At 34.4% G+C, this 17,988-nt stretch overlaps 2 pseudogenes; both read left to right on the top strand.

Annotated features, from left to right (window-relative positions):
- Positions 1 to 535: 535 nt before the first annotated feature.
- LOC145677602 (glucose dehydrogenase [FAD, quinone] pseudogene) lies at positions 536 to 6,781 on the top strand (annotated as a pseudogene).
- An 8,347-nt stretch (positions 6,782 to 15,128) lies between these two features.
- On the top strand, positions 15,129 to 15,938 carry LOC145677599 (glucose dehydrogenase [FAD, quinone] pseudogene; annotated as a pseudogene).
- The last annotated feature ends 2,050 nt before the right edge of the window (positions 15,939 to 17,988 follow it).

Raw genomic sequence — 17,988 nt, 5'->3', positions numbered from 1 at the left:
AGTTTAATTCGGAAATAAAATAGCATTTTTGAAATAATCATCCTGGTTACAATTTCAATTTGAGAACTGTCTGGTTTCTCTGCCGGAAACTGTAAATTAAGAAACACTTAAGTATAAAAGTTTATGATAATTTTGTGTTATATATCACTAACGATCATCTGTACTGTTGTCTTACTAATATAATTAAAACCTTCACGGGAATATATTTTGGTACCAGTATTACCTTAATAGATAGTACGATTTGTATTCTGTATCAATTCTCATGTAAACACACCGGTTTTATGGAGATCTAAAACGAGGATTTACTCAGAAGCATGTGACATTGTTCAACAAAATGAAATCTATCAAGTAATACATTTGATTTGGGGTAGTTTCCTTTTTTCTTCATTACACGGCATTATTGTGCATTTTTTTAACCAGTTGTAGGCCCTTATATCGCTGTGAATACAGTCAGCTAAATCTTAAATCCTTAGATTCCTAACTTTTTTGGTCTGATTAAAATGTAGTATAATAAATTGTGTTGAAGACCCTACTTCTACAATACCCTTTCTTTCTTATTTCAGAGTAAAGAAGACATAGCAACATGGCCGACTGCTCTAATTGTCCGCCGGTGACGGTGGGTCCTTCCATTCCAGCTGTGTGTGGAGGAGCATCTACATTCCTGTTTATGACTCTGCTGGAGTCTCTCTTGAAGAACACGTGCGACGTAGAAGACCCTTGTGGAAGACTGGAAGACAGCAAGGACATCGAAGACAAATACGATTTCATTGTGATTGGTTCAGGTCCCGGCGGCAGTGTTGTAGCTAATAGACTGAGTGAGGTGACGCAATGGAAAGTGCTGTTAATAGAAGCTGGAGGCCAAGAACCGTTGGGGACTCAAATACCGGCATTGATGGGGTATTACCTTGGGAGTGATCTTGATTGGAAGTATGTAACAGAACCAGAAAAGGAAGCTTGCCTTGGTTACCCGGAAAGGAGGTGTCATTGGCCGAGAGGAAAAGTCCTTGGAGGCACCAGTGTGCACAATGGTATGATGTACATAAGAGGAAGCCCACTAGATTATGACCAATGGGAAGAGCTCGGAAACACTGGTTGGAGCTACAAAGACGTTCTACCTTATTTTAAGAAGTCTGAGGATAATAGGCAGCCAGATCTTGTTGATCCTGGTTACCATGGTACAGGCGGTTATATGACCATTGAACAATTTAATGATAGGCCACCTATTACTGGTGACATCTTGGCAGCAGGGGAGGAGCTAGGTTATTTACAAACTGATCTTAACGGGAAGAATAGCACTGGAATTGCAGTCGCTCAAACGTTTAGTAGAAATGGTGTAAGACTTAGCGCGTCTAAAGCTTTCCTAAGACCCATAAAAAATCGAAATAATTTCAAAGTTATTTTGAACGCCACGGCAACTAAGATCCTCATAAACCCTGACTCGAAACAAACATATGGCGTTCAGTATATAAAAGATGGCGTAACGAAAAATGTTTTTGTCAAGAAGGAAGTAATTGTATGTGGTGGGGCAGTAAACTCTCCTCAATTACTTCTCCTGTCCGGTATAGGTCCAAAAGAAGATTTAGATAAACTTGGAATTTCAGTCATTCAGAATTTGCCTGTTGGAAAGAATTTACACAACCACGTCTCATTTTCATTGCCGTTCTTAATAGACGATGTTCCAACCAATCAGCTTGACAATCAAACAGCCACTGAGTACCTCAAGTCCCGCAAAGGACCTATGTCCAGCACAGGGCTCTCTCAAATTACATTGCTTGGGAAAAGTGAGTCATCAAGTCCGGACGTTAATCAAGCTGATTTTCAGCTGTTCTTTGGGGGTTATCTTGCAAGTTGTTCTGAAAATGGGGAAAGCGACGAATTAGAAGATTCGCCTTCAGATATAAAACGAAATGTTGGTATTTATCCTACGGTGCTTCACCCAAAGAGTAGAGGTCAACTAAAGCTGAAGTCCACAAATCCTTTGGACCATCCCCTTATATACGTCAACTATTTGACTAATGAATATGACGTTAAAATGCTCGTGGAAGCGATCCAATTCGCGATTAATCTCACAAAAACAGAAGCATTGAAGAAATATAATTTTACACTTATTGCACCACCAGTCAAGGAATGTAACAAATATGCATTTGCGTCTGATGATTATTGGGCATGTGCAGTTAGATATGAAACAGGTGCAGAAAACCATCAAGCAGGTAGTGTCAAAATGGGACCTGCTCACCAAACAGATTCAGTTCTAGATTCGAAACTTAGGGTATATGGTATCAAAGGTCTCAGAGTTGCGGATGCATCCATAATGCCTAAAGTTACTAGTGGCAACACTGAAGGTCCAACGCTAATGATTGGCGAAAGAGCAGCTGATTTTATCAAAGATAAATGGCTGCCCAAAATCCGTAATAATAAAATACCAAGCTCCAGAAAAAGGTTTAGGTGGTTTCAAAGAGCACATTTCGCTCGGCCATACTTCAGGCGTTTTCGGAAGTATTAAAGAGATTTAACCTTTATCAGTGTTCTGACTTTTTGACATGTATGAAGTCAGAATAATTTATATCACAGGAATAGTATAAGCGTACTTAACAAATGAATAAATTTTTGCATCGATCACAAGGAAACTGCTTAAATTAGCAACATTCACGAAACGCAATGGAAGGGAAACTCTTAATGTTTAATGCTCTGCAAGAAATAACAAATATTGAATGTGGGATGCACACGTTACGCGTCATACGTCCAGATAATAGTCAAAGGATATGTGGGTCAGCCGTCAGCACCGATGCTAGTAGCTCTTTGAAGCTGTAAGACAGGCATTTGTACCATGAAGACAACAATCTTCGTATACCTAGGGGTAAAAGTGAGGGGGAACGAAGGTACGTCGTGCCCCCTTCTAAAAATATCTATAGCGTCCCTCCACTTCCTAAAAAATTATAATAGGCAAAGATAGGCACGAGGAACGGGCTGACGCCATGCGTAACCCTACCTTTTCAGATCCACTTTTACCCCTGCATATACCCATTATTGAAAATTGCAAGTGTTGAAACTGTAGACCCGGGTGGCCATTATGCGATATGCTTGGCCATTATTAGTAGCACGTCCAATCCAAAGGTGAGGCAGATAGTCATTTAAGTAATACTGGAGCTCCTAAAGATAAGTCTCTTTAAACATATGTTATTAAGACTTGGTGATATTGACCAAAACTTGTACGGAAATACCTTTGCACTATAGTAATCGAATTTGCCCCATTTAATCCCTACCTAGAACATACCTTCTCCTAGTTGCTAATTATTTTTGCAACATCCACGCTTCGGACTAAGTGTACTAAAAACTCGACGTATCAAAAAACAACAGTATATGAATTCTATAACATCCGCTACTGCCTAGCGCATTTTTCTAAAATGAGTGGTTCTTGGCATGCGAGCCGACTACGTGGGTGCTGACAGGATTTTAGTTTGATAGAAACAAAATAAAATAAATATTTCTCACTTGTCATTATCAAAAAGTAATAAGCAAATAAAACATTGTGATGAAAGTTAAAATTTCTAACCTCTAAAACTTAATTGTTTGTTTTAAATACGTTTGTGCAAAGGCAACCAACCGATGGCCTAGTCAAAGACAGTCCCACGATAAAAAAATATGGAGCTATATTGTTAATAGAATCGATCACAGCAATTTATGACAGTGTTCATAAAAGATTTTAAGTAGAAGGAAATCAATCAAAAAATATCGAGACCCCTAAAATCATATGACATGTCCCGTCATTGAGACGCACTTATGTGAATTTTAAAAAGTCGGCGCCGTTGGTTCTTTGTGATGGGTGCGATTCATTTGTTAGTACGTTATACTAGCGCGTACAAATGAATATTTACGTCATGAAGCCATAGTGATTGAGTTTTTGTAATACGTGGCACTCCTACTCACAATTCTCAACCAATTCATTTACGCTCTCCTCTCAAACGTTCAGTTTCTCTTTTGCCATTTTCAACCTTGAGGGAAAACTTCATAGCCCGGGCTAGCTACTTGTAAATAGGCCACAAACTGACTTTAGGCGATATTCTGACATAAATTTATTCGAACAAGTTAAAAGAACGTCAAGTATTTTTTTAAATGTGAAAGTAAGGCTAATTAAACTAACTAGTGATAGTATTGTTATTGATAGAATTATTTGCTTGGAATTTTATTGCGTTGTGTCACACTGCATAGGAAATTTGACATTGTTCCACTTTCAACAGTTTAAAGTACGCAATTCATTGAACATGATTCAATCATACTACAAGAATATATTAGATCTTAACTATCAGTTTTAATCAAATTTCTATGCATACAAATTTCCTACAATTTTATTAAGCTGAGCTAAGAATACATTAGTTGAAAAGAATTTTATCTCAGGGGTCGAGGAGGAGATATTTATGGTTCATCATAAAATATTTTTAAAATGTTGTTGAAAGTTTATATGTCATTATTATGAAAGGAATGTTAATTTTAGTGAACTTCAATTTCATTTGTGTGTGGTATATTACATATGTATTATGGTTGCAATGTAGTATACATTGTGTTACATTGCCCTGAGTTAAGGGAGTAAACTTTGTGTTAGTGCAGAAGAAATTTCAAACTTTGATTATAAAGTGTTCTTTATGTACACAGACGTATGAAATACACTTACAGTCGTAGTGTTAAAACACACAACTTTAAAATGTATTCTTATGGGAGAGAAAACCGTGCAGAATGAGCTTAAATTTAGAAGTGTCTAATCATATTTAAAATGTAAATTTTGAATATGTGTGTGTGTTTACATATATTTATATGCGAATAAAATATTAAATGACTTGTGACATTTAATGACCTATATATTAGATTTGAACAAAATTGTGTTTCATCTTTCAGTGAACAAGCAGGGGGTTTGCTTTACGTAACAAACTATATCTCATAAGTACACTGACCGATGATTAAGTAATTAGACTGATTTTATTGTGACCAAACAAACAAACATAATGTAATAATACCTATTTATTATTCAAAGTACATCCTTCCTGTGTCAATACAGCGAGTAGCACGATCATGCAAGAAGAACGACATCTGCAACTTATGTTAGTTTGTGGTCACAACTGCTTGGATGACTTCAACATTGTCAAAAAATCGTCCTTGGTAACTTCAGTTCAAGGAACAGAAAGTAGTCGCAGGGGGACATATCTGGAAAATAGGGGATCGATCGATCTCGATATCTGGATCGATCAAATTATCCCGATATTGATCAAACTTGTATTTGGTGGTAGACATTGATGAAGTTTGTAAACACACAGATTATTGTAATGTGCAGATTTTTAGTCCCCGAGATATGGGCTATCAAAGTTAGGATTTAGAATTTGACTGGTTTACAAAAAGAAATATTCTATAATTGCTATTTAGTTGAGAAAAAAGGAAAGGAAATAAGCATGCCAAACGTTAATTTCAGACATACAATAAGAATGTAATAATAATATAGTTGATTAGCACTGTTGTAAATGCACTATGTACTTGTAATTTAAAAAAAATGCTAAAAAATTAGAGAAAGGCGATCCTTTTAGCAACAGGGAAACTTACTACTCTCTTTTATCAAAAATAACAATAGAAAGATAATTAATTAAAAGGGTATGTCAATCCATAATTTCAGTCATTAACACGCAGCCGAAGGAGTAATTAATATACATGAAACTTTCTAAAATAATGAGAAAAATAGTAACGTTTTGATTTCAGATACACAATAAGTAACATAAAGAGGCTAGCGTTAATAATAAACGAGCTAGTCGATCTGCAAATAAAATTGATTGAGTCTACAATGTTTGAAAAATTGAAGGTTCTAGGACACTACCTTGCGGAACATCTATATTCATTTCATGTTATTTGTAATGTGAAAATTGAAATATTGTATTCTAATTCTATATACTACTTCATTGCTGTTGTTGTGTGTATAACATTTGTATTAACTCAAAAAGCTACCTAAAGTCTTCTGATCAATAATATCAAAGGCTTTAGATAGATCAAAGAGTGTATTGCAGGTTTGTATTTTAATGTCAACATTGTAAATTACAAACTGCAATAAACCCGAAACGCTTTCTTTCTTGATTGCTTTGTAAAACATATACACTATAGTAGATGTTGAAAACAGTATTTTCCATTATACGTGGGAAGATTTAAGGGTTCATTAATAAAATGGAGGGTGATATATTGAAATTTTTGCATTTTATGCAATGACATTTCTTTTGCAATTATTAAATAATCAGAAAATTTATAGTCTTTGAATGAAATCTTACTAAAAGTATTTAAAGCATTATATAAAGTTATTATATTGATAATAACAAAAATGGTTGTTTGTATCTCGAAGTAATTTCAAGAGGTCGTAGTATGTTGAAGAAAGTCTGTATACTGAACAAGAAAAATGTAATTACACAGATTGGAATTATTACAATGACATTATTCAAAAATTCGAAGCAATATTAAGAAATACAGCATTGTTTGAGCCAAAGCGTAGCCTATTTGAAGCTCATTCCACACAACTCAGGTACGATTCAACTTGTGCAGTGATTTGTTAATGTTATTCACATCATTAGCATTAACTATTGGGAAAATATTATTGTTCGTAATATCAACTATACTGTTGATTTGATTTCGAATAAGTTGGATTTGAAACAACTTATAATAGACAATTTTCGTTTGTGTAACTGTCTTATGACTTGTGTACGTTAACTAAAAATATTGTACTCCTTGAAATTAAAATGATTTTTTTAAAAAGAAAGAACGCAACTAATTTGTGAGTACATTGCATTAGTACTTTCCCAAAATTGATATCTTCTACGATCTCTTTTCACCATTATTTGGTTAGTACCTCATGCCGTAAACATCGCCAATATCTAGTGGTCCACTTTTCGTAGCGTCGGTCGTCGATATAGCAACGCGCCGAATTATTAACGCAGGTGTGCCACTGGCGGAGTTTCGTCGAGTCGAAACAGATATCTAGAGTCGGGGTGTTCAAGTTAGCACTACGTAGCAGCGAGGACTTCATTTTGGTCCACACTCATTCGATTTGTCGAGGATAATCGCGAAGGAACCAACACGAACTATTCCTAGTCATGTGCATGCGGTTATTATTATATATTATTTTTTCCTGACGAATTGTGCCTAAAGTGAGCTCTGAGGATCAAGAGTAACCCCTGCCTCTACATCATGAAGTGAAACATTTTGAGATAAGTTCGTATAATTGTATGAATTTAGATGGCAACTGTCGCCAATCATTAGAAAGTGAATATGGGAGAACTATGAAATAAAGTAAATAAAAGCGTGTCATTTTGTTATAAAATTACATGGCGAACGCATTTTATCTGATCCCAAATGGTTATTGTCGAATATACATGGTTAAAGGAGTACTCTGATTGGACAAATTAAAAAAGACTTCAACGATTTATCCCTCTACAAGTAAGGTGTTCTTCATTGTCTCCGTGGCAAAGTCAGAGAAACATACCCCTAGTAATCATAAGGTTGGTGGTTCGCGTCCATCACATGGTATATTTTTATTTTAGGGCTTTTTAGACTTACCTTAATGTAAACAAATCACGCATATAGGCGATAGAACATATTTTTCGAGAGTGATTTTGTGGTTCATAGTCGTTTCGTCGCGTCTCTGCAGCTGGTGATATAATTTTGAAAACGGAAATGGGGCCACCGCGGATCATCGCTGCGGGGCCGCTAAGTTTTGGCAAGATATCGCTAGTTGCCCATCGGTGTTCCACTGACGCTTACGACATGGGGTACCAATTAGATGAACTGAGAACTTGGACAAGAGTGCTACATAGACGTTTGGAATGGTAAGGAAAGAATGACAAGCCATAAAGAACTTGTATATAAACCAATAAACAAAAATCACAATGAAGAACGAAAGAAGAGAGGGAAGTAAATTGGACCCTATGTTCGACGGGAGTGTTTATTTTCTTGAAGTATATTTAACGATAATGTTTCCGATTGCTCAAGCTATGCTTTTAGTGTACTCAAATTTGATTTAAACTACTTGCTGAGCATAATACGTTTATCGTAAAAATTATTAACAATTTCACCAACTATCCACTTTGGCTTCATCAGATACTATGAATACACAGGTAGTGGCAGAATTAATATAAGATTATATACCGCTTACTGCAGAAAACTAACATGTCCACATTTCATAATGTTGCAGGAGGGGCAAAAAAGTCAATACAACTATCTTTACGACACTTCCATCATAGTATGTATTTTTCCTTTCATGATAGAAGTATACGTGATTAAAATACAAATGCAAAATTTGTGTATGACTTAAGGGTATAGAAGGGAGTACTGTTTTGTATTTTAAACATGTTTCCTTTCTGCAGTAAATGCACTGTTCAAACGAATTGTGGATTGATTAAAGGAAACGACAATAAAATTGATAAACAACCTTCATTTGAAGAAAACTTAGCTGTTAAAGATTTCTGAATAATATGTGTTGTGGAACTATAAATTAATCAGTTATCTTTGTCATCAGAACATGTTTCTGTTGTGATAGGACAGGAAGCTATTGAACTCCGAAATAGCATCTTTTCTTGAGGTATATAGACCAAAGTTTTTTTTTTTGATGCCATTTATTTTTTTGTTGTTTGTGGGCACGACAGGTTACAGGTAGGTAAGTCTGTCTGGAAGACAAGTCAAAGTGTTTAGAAGAGTTCCTTATTCTAAAAGTATCCACTATCAAGCCACCAATATTCATGTTACACTGAACGTTATGTGGAGTTAGAGATGAGAAGTACATCTCATGACATTTTGAAATGCTGAAAGTCAGTCTCAGGTGTTTAGGAACATTTTTGCCGTAAGAGTCATCGCTCAGACACCTTTTTTTAGTAAAACTCAGGCCACCAGGAACTGTAGTCAATGAAATCAGTCGCTTTCATCTGAACAATGGAAAACTTGTTGGAGATGGTCGAGGCAGTTTTAATGAGCTCAACAAAGTCATCCACTGTGTAGTATCTTTCCTCCTTCCTCAGCTTCTTCCGTATTATTCCAAGATCTCTATCATTGAGCATGCAGGAGTTACCTATAACGTGAAAACCACAAAGTCTCATTTATTGCCGATAGAGAACTCCTCCAGGACAACTTTCCTTTCTGCAGTAAACGGAAAATCGAAAGCATCGCGATGCCCATTGTTACTGAGCGGACTAGTGTCATTTCGGTGCTAAACGTTACATTGACCTATTACAAACCATTATAGTCACAAAAAAAGGAAGTGTGTACATGTTGGACATGTTTGCTTCCTGCAGTAAGCAAATAAATCCATGAATTTTGATTGGTTACTCAAATCTACAGCACAACGTACAATTCTTGTAGAAAATTATTTTAAGTTATCTATTCGTGCATAAGGCCTAGATACCAATTAATTCATAAGGGCCATTTCGAGGAGCAGATTGCTCCCTTGGCGATGAACATAGGCTCGAAATGAAAGTTTCAACACAAAATTACTTATGTAATAATGTATAAAGAATAATGTAAAATTTCAACAAATGGTATACAAATGATTTGTTCTATTTTCGTTGGTAGTTTTTACATACCTCCTTATTATATCGTCGCATGAGAACTAGAGGAACGTAACTCCAAAAATGCGGTTTTCGTTTTCTTCATGTTTGGACATAATTTTGAAAGCCCCACTTGGTGTAAATGGAACGGAACACCTTGTATTCTCCTTCTCGATCATCTGTTGTAATGTAGCTCAATTACCATCTTATTAAAAACACATCTTTCTAAGAAAATAATATTTTTGTCCTTTCACCTGTAATCCTACGAAAATGGAGTTACGTCCGTCTGGTTTTCATGTGACGGTATGCTATAATACAATAATAAATCACACCATTTTTAAGAAGCTTTGTAGGGGTGAAACGTAGCTCTATGCATCGCAGAACGAATTTAATTTATATATATATATATATATATATATATATATATATATATATATATATATATATATATATATATATATATATATATATATATATATATATATATATATATATATATATATATATATATAAAGCTAGGCTTGGGGAAAAGCGGTTACCCCACTGCCTTCCCCCATGGACGTAAGATGTATAATTGAACTTTCCAATTGAATCTTCCATACAAGAAAAATATATTTGTATAATAAAATAATATGAGCGTGTCTATCAGGCCTTAAATAATTATAATCAGTTTGTGTGACTGCAATCATGATAGTCGGGCCGATCAAGACGGTAGCAAGACAGGTAAGTACATGAGAGTTAACTCTAAACATTTTTTAATTTTATTAGTTTTAACCATTTTATTAGTTTGATGCAATCTTTAAGATACTTAAAAAATTATGTCTGGCACCAGTACACCCCGTTATTTCTTATAGTTTTAGTGTTAACTATTTTACTTAGAACCAGTTATTCGGCCTCATTGAAGGGATATTTTGGGTATAGCTCATACTGTAACTTTTAAATCAAATACAATACGGAAAAGGAAGCCGCGGTGGCTCAGGGGTAGAGCGTTCACCTCTGGTGTGTGGGGTTCCTTGTTCGAACCCAGCTCCCACCAAATGAACTTTCTGGTGGACAAACACCGTGTGCGTGGGTTTCCTCTGGGTTCTCCCGTTTTCTCCCACTTTATTCATTCCATCACTGTATTCATTTCTCAACATCGCCGTCTCCTTTAGCCTACACAATAACCGTGGAACGTAAAACTTCAGAGATTTTATTTGATTTTTCCAATATTGAAACAATTTTAGTGATAAAGTCGACATGGCCTTATAGCTGTGATTATAATGATATAAAAACCTGAAAAGTCAGAATAGGCTAGAACAGAATAAAACAATGATAACCACTTCTGTTAGCAAACCAACATAACACAGATAAGAAGTCGGTTCATTCTATGAAAAGAACCAGACAAATTAAAAGCGCATTACACTATCGAAAACATATATTCACGTATCTCACTGGACTATTACATTATATTCGTGATGTTGTTATTGGACAACACGTGTGGAACAAGATATAATACAGACTAACGAATATTAATTTAAACTTGATGCACAAGCCAAATGTTTGTGACAATTATTTGTAGATATTGTATCAATAAAACGCAAAACTATAAACAAACGAAATATATTCTTCTTTATTCTTGTAAGTGGTTCAATATTTACGGCATACATTTATTGTGTGATACACGTATACACAGCCGAATGGAAAATATGTGATACAGCTATGATGGAAAATATTATTTACAGAACGTGAAGTAGTTTTGAGGATGGGGAATTTTAAGGGATAACCGGTATACATTACTGAAGCTAATCAGGTGAGATTTTTCAAAAGTGTGGGGAAACTTACAGTTGCCATATTTCTCTACTGTAAATACAGCACGCGCGTTTTCAACAACAACAACAATAATAATAATAATAATAATAATAATAATAATAATAATAATAATAATAATAATAATAATAATAATAATAATTGTAATTATCAAGTGCCAACGACATTGTCCATTACCCTAGGAAGGATATATCGGGCGTGCTCCTAAAGTACAGACACTTTTCCATGTTTAATTGGATGCAATATGGACATTCATGTACACTATTCAACACAAATAGCTGCCAAATCAAATGAATTAGGACAGGATAGTTTAATATATTGGGACAGATAACATGCAATGATTGTATAACGAATAAAGGCCTTTATAAGTCAGAAAACTGCTTGCGCAATTCATGACACCATTTTACTTGTGCATTCAAACTACTTCTCTACCTGAAAGCTTTTAAAAATAACTAATTCATTTAACAATAGTTTATTAGTATTCAATTGTCTACCCATCATCATATTGCAAAATACCCGAAATTTACACATTTACTTTGGAAATTTATTTTAGCTATTATAAAATAAAAAGCAATAACCAAGCTATTTGTTTAAAAAATAAAAATAAATAACGAAGGCATCACACCACAGCTATAAAAAGTTTTCTTATAGAAATAAAATATTTCATTGAAAAGAGGAGCTAAGCTCTACGCTACAACTAAAAAGCGTCCAGATCCCAAAAAGAGTCGTCTAGTTAAATACAAAAAGTAAACTCGGAGAGTTTAAATTCAAATCTAATAGTAAAGAAACGTTAAAAAATCATGAAAAGTAAAAACGAGTAAGTATTACATCTATTTGTAATGTTCAATAATCTTAATGGTTAAATTTCTGTGCCAATACAATTTAGTAAATTTTTGTAATTAAAAAACGTTTCAAGTCCTATTTGCTTGTGGTGTAGTGTCAAAAATATTTTTAAAAAATAATTTCTATTATTTCATCTCTTATCCTGAAAAGTCATTAAATTATGTTTAAATTATCTTAAATTATCTTATACACGGTGTTACAAATTTCTCATAAGCTACGCTCTGACCCCAAGCATAAAAATTTCTAAAATACTATTTCAGTTTGAAATGTGTAGCTCATGTTATGGTGGAAGCATTCGGTTTTATTCATTTACTGCTTTTCTGCCTGAAAAGTTCTAAAATAATTCATTTAACAACAGTTAATTAGTATTAAATTCCCTGTCTTCAAAAATCATCATATTGTCTGTTATTTGATTAGTTTTAAGATGTTTTGTTGACAAAAAAACAAAACAAAAAAAACAAAAAAAAAAAAAGCGCTGTAATGCAAGATATTTTGCTAGGTATACTTTTGAACGTTTACAAAAATACAGCATATACCCACTCCATATATGCTCGTTCGTTCGTAAATTTAAAGTTAGTATAAATGTAGGCCTACTCATTATTAAAAAAATATTAGGTGATATACGCCATATAGTCCAGCACGCCACATTACATCTCTTAAAAAAGAAGAAAAGAAAAACTTCCTTATATATCTGCTGGATTGTCCAACTTTTAGTTATTTATTATTATTATTGAAATATTAAAGTGTAGAGGTTTTGTAGAATACATCTTGTTTTACTGTTATTAGAGAAGATTGCTGAATAAGGTATGAGTTAGTATCTTGGTCAAACAAACAGGCAAAAAACGCATGAAGTATATTTTGTTGAATTGTAAAAGTATTCACTCACCTCAACAAAGAAACAAATACAGGATTTTTTGTCCTGTTTGTTTGCACAAAATCTCAAGTACTCGATAGATTACAAATTTTGGTCACGATATAGATGGCCCAATCCGGAGGAATCCGGAGATCCTAGAAGTGGAGGAATCCGTTGATGGATGTAATATTAAAACCAGAAGTGGTAGTAACCAAATATTTCGGGTTTTAACGTTGATAACTATACAACAAAAACGGAAATAGATAGCGAGAAGCGTTTTCCTCCAATCAATTAGACGTCCCAAGAACATATTTCATCTTCATTCTAATCTTTCTACAAAACCTGAAGTGGTAGAAATTATTACCACTTCCGGTTTCAATTTTAATTGAGATAATTTTACGCCATTAACAAATCTTAAATATAATAAAATCAGAGCAACAATAGAATTTTTAAGTGAAAAATGGGTGTGAAAGCAAATGGATTGTTGGGCCGTTAAAACAATCAAACTTAAACTTTTACTTGCGTATATTTTAACAAAACCAAACTATTTTACGTGGTATACACCATGACTTTGCTACATTGTTTAAGAAAATAAGAAAAAAAAGTTGTGAGGATTCAGAGTAAGAAGTAATGAACAACTTCCAACAATATTTTTGAAAAAAAAAGTTCTAAAAAATTCAATTTTTAAAATAGAGCCTAAATATTGAAAGGGTTTATCATATGATAACATAATTAATCTTCTTCAAATTTAGTAAGACATTTTCTTAAAAACCAAAATTTTGAAACACAGTTTTCTAAAACACCAAGTTTTGTAAGACACCTTTTAAAATTCGAAAATTTGAATGATTTTTTGGGTAAAATCTTAAATTTTGCATTACATTTTTTAAATACAAAACTGAAAGTCATTTTTATCAATATCGTAAATTTTAAAGACATTTTATTAATATCATAAATTTGGAAGACAGTTGGTTTAAATCTCAAGTTTTGAAGTGATAACTTTTAAATTCTGCAATTATGAAATATATTTTTATTAAAATTCAACATTTTGCAAAATGTTCGTTAAAACCCACAGGTTTTGATGACATTTTCCTAGAACGTGAAATTTTTTAAGACATTTGGTTAAAATCCGAAAATTTTCAACACATTTTGTTAAAAACCGAAATTTTAGAAATACATTTTGTTAAAATTCAAAATCTTTGTAAACATTTTGTTATTACACAAAATTTTGCAAAACATTTTGTTAAAATCCTACAAGAACTTACTCAAATTTTTACAAATTTGAAGAGGATTGTCTAACTCTTGTTATTTAATATTTATAACTTTAAAGTGTAGAAGTTTTGCAGAATATACATTGTTTTACTCTTACCATAGAAGATTGCTGAATAAGGCACGCGTTAATATCATGGTCAAACAGACAGGCAGGACACGCATGAGATATATTTGGTTGAATTGTAGAAGCATTACAATCACGTCAACAAAGGAACAAATACAGGATTTTTGTTTTCTAATTTCAGAACAACTCAACGATAAGCCGAGTATTGTGGATGATATTTTACCAGCAGGGAAGGAGCTATAGTTTATTCAAGGAACGTTCAGTACCTCACGTAAACAAATACACGTGATGATTGTTTCATGTTATTGGTTAAAGTACCTTGGAACATCCACGCGGCAGGAGAAAATAGTTCATCGTCTAGTAAGCTGTTCTTCAATGTTTCTGTTGCTTGTAAGGCTCATTACCAGAAATACAATTTCCTTACAATTAAGTAACATAACCAACACTGTACCTGAGAATTAAATTGAATTAATGCAATAAAAGAGAATACGCATGCGTAGAAAGTGGCTTTGACTCACGCACGAATCACAGTTTACACTAACAGGGTTCAAGTAGCCTATGTGATCTGAAGCGCTGAACGATAGCCAATCATCCGATAACTGGCGGAGTAATACCATTCTGCAATGTTTACATTAGGATCAGAAGATTCGTTGAATGAACTTCAGGTTATGAGCAAGCCGATCGAACGGAAGACAACACAGAATTTGCAGTAACTCAAGCTTTCACTAGAGATGGAATGAGATTGAGTTCATCTAAAGCCTTCCTTAGACCAATTAAAAATCGGAAAAACTTTCGTGTTATTCTGAATGCTACTGCGACTAAGATTCTAATAAATCCAGAAACAAAACAAGTTTACGGGGTTCAATATATAAAGGATGGAGTAAGCAAATGCGCCCTTGTTAAGAAAGAAGTAATAGTTTCTGCTGGAATAGTGAATATACCTCAACTGCTATTACTTTCCGGAATAAGTCCTCAGAAAGAATTACAACAGTTGGGAATTCAGGTTGAACGCAATTTACAAATGGGACTAAATTTACAGGATCATGTAGGCTATAGGTTGTGTTTTATATTTGATGAAACTCCGACGAATATTTTAACCAACGGCACGTTAAATGATTACATAAATTCTTGCGAAGGCCCCACTTCCAGTAATGGAATAACTCAACTTACCGCACTTATCAGAACCAAATACGCTGATCAAAAATCCAAAGCACCAAATCTACAGCTTTATTTATGGGGATATCAAGAAAGCTGTTCAAAAACTGGAAATAATTCAGAGAACGAACCTTCGCCTTCTGAAGGAAAGCGACTTATATGCATGTACCCGACAGTACTCCATCCTAAAAGTAGGAGTAAAATTAAATTAAAATCTGCTGATCCCATGGAATATCCGCTCATTTACGCAAATTATCTAACAGATGAATACGACGTTAATGTACTTATTGAAGGACTAGATTTTGCTGTTAATCTTACCAGGACTAATGCATTAAGCAATTACAATATGGAGATAACAGGCCATCCTGTGGATCACTGCAAAGATTTTTAATATCCAGACATTGAATACTGGGCATGTGCTGTGAAGTATGGTCAAGCAATTAACCAAAATCATCAAGTGGGAACCGTAAAGATGGGTCCACCACAAAAGGAAGATTCGGTTGTTGGTCCCAAATTGAAAGTATATGGAGACAGAGAGGTCTTAGAGTTGCAGATGCTTCCATAATGCCTAAAATTCCCAGTAGTAATACACAAGTACCAACGACTATGATTGGTGAAAGAGTTGCTGATTTTATTAAAGACGAGTGGCTACCAAAGAATTGCTTCTATATCTACGTACGCATGCCAACGAACGAACTTGAACTCTCTCTTGACTATAGGGTTAGCGTACAAGATTTTGACTTGGAGACCCGAATTCGATTTCCGGCGGGAGCTCATGTGGTTCAGATCCCTAATTAAGCCATAGGTTCATGTCTCATATAACCTCGGCACTGAACAGGATGCTAAACTCCTAATCAAACTTCAGATATCATCGGTTACATCTTATTTCGAGGACCTACGTAAGCCACACTTTCGTTGTAACGATATGGGATATTAATTAAATTCATAATGATACAATAGAACGCCAACGATTGCCAAAATATGCTATGTACTCAGTTCATCAGCGATTAGGTGATAAAAACCAAGAATGTTTTAAATAAAGGATCTGCCCTTACAATAAAAATCTTCAGTTTCGCCACCCCTACTCTGCCCAATCCGCCCAATAAGATGCAATGTTTTGAGCCAACAATCATGGCAGAAACGAAAGCAGCCAATCAGACGATGGCGGAAACGAGAGTAGCCAATCAGACGTGCCGATTCTCGGTTGTTCTCTGGCTTCATTGATTTAATAGAATGAAGTTACATACGGGCAGTGGCGTAGGGAAGGGGGGGCGGTCCCCCCAAAAGAGGTCCGACAATGTACTTTCGTACTTTGATGTTTGTAATTTTTTTATATATATTTTTGTTTATATATTTTTTGTTTGTAATTTTTCTATATGTACCTATAACAGCACTTGCCACCCCCCAAACACACATCCTGGCTACGCTACTGCATAGGGCATATCCCCTATTTTATAACATCCTTGCTAAAAACAGAAGGATACGATGTTTGTTGTTTTGCAGTAGCCGTTAAAATAAAACGATAAAAAGTTTGTACGTTCCTACTAAGTAATGCTTTAAATTATGAATGGCGCCTTGTACTGTAAAGAACCCTTCCTTGCAAACAATATCTTCAGTAAGGATATTTACTTTTCGTCGCTGCAGAGTAACTGTAACAAGACAACTTCAGTGACTATGTAGTTATTCCAACATCATTATTATATTTCAACGTATAATAACGTACTTTATTACGGATGGAAGATTGCGTTTCGAAAGCCACAAATACTAGTTTATCACATATCATCAAAACTGGATACAGTTTCATAGGCAATAAGTTGGAGAACTAAATATTCACACATTCCTTTAATTTATTATTCCTATGTTTGCAAGAACGTATCTACACGTAATTTCATTTCGTTGTTCAATACCACAGGCTTCATTCCGTAGCGATTTGCGTAAATGGAACGCTAACTTTGCGTTTTAGTTTGCAATACTAGGCACAGTTTTTATATTTAATTATAACACTATTTGCGTTACGTTACGAATTGCACATTCTACGAAGACTGCTACGGAATGAGGGTACAAGTTTACCTGATACGGTAACTACTGCTAAAGTGGGACCTGTACCACAATAAGAATTTTTATGGGAGGCAATTAATTACACCGAGGTCACGTGCCACGAAGGAATACTCATGTTGTTGTCGTCCGAATTCCCAACTCAAATGTAATAATAGTACTGACGATCATCTGGTGAGATGAAATTAAACAGAGATACTCCGCGAAAATGCCTCTTGTTTCTAATACACATAAAAATCACTTCGTATAATGACATATATGGGTATCAGAGTAGTGCAAATTCATAATTTACATTAAAATCTGTTAAGTTATAATACTGAGGATATGTGTGTTAATGGTATGTTAAGTGGTTGTCTGCAGTACGTCAGACGTGGTAGAACAGAATA

The sequence above is a fragment of the Thermobia domestica genome, unplaced genomic scaffold (assembly GCF_964235325.1).
Source record: "Thermobia domestica unplaced genomic scaffold, izTheDome1.hap1.1 HAP1_SCAFFOLD_1087, whole genome shotgun sequence".
Classification (NCBI taxonomy): Eukaryota; Metazoa; Arthropoda; class Insecta; order Zygentoma; family Lepismatidae; genus Thermobia; species Thermobia domestica.
Note: the sequence above shows the minus strand (reverse complement) of the source record. Positions and strands in the feature narration are given on the sequence as shown.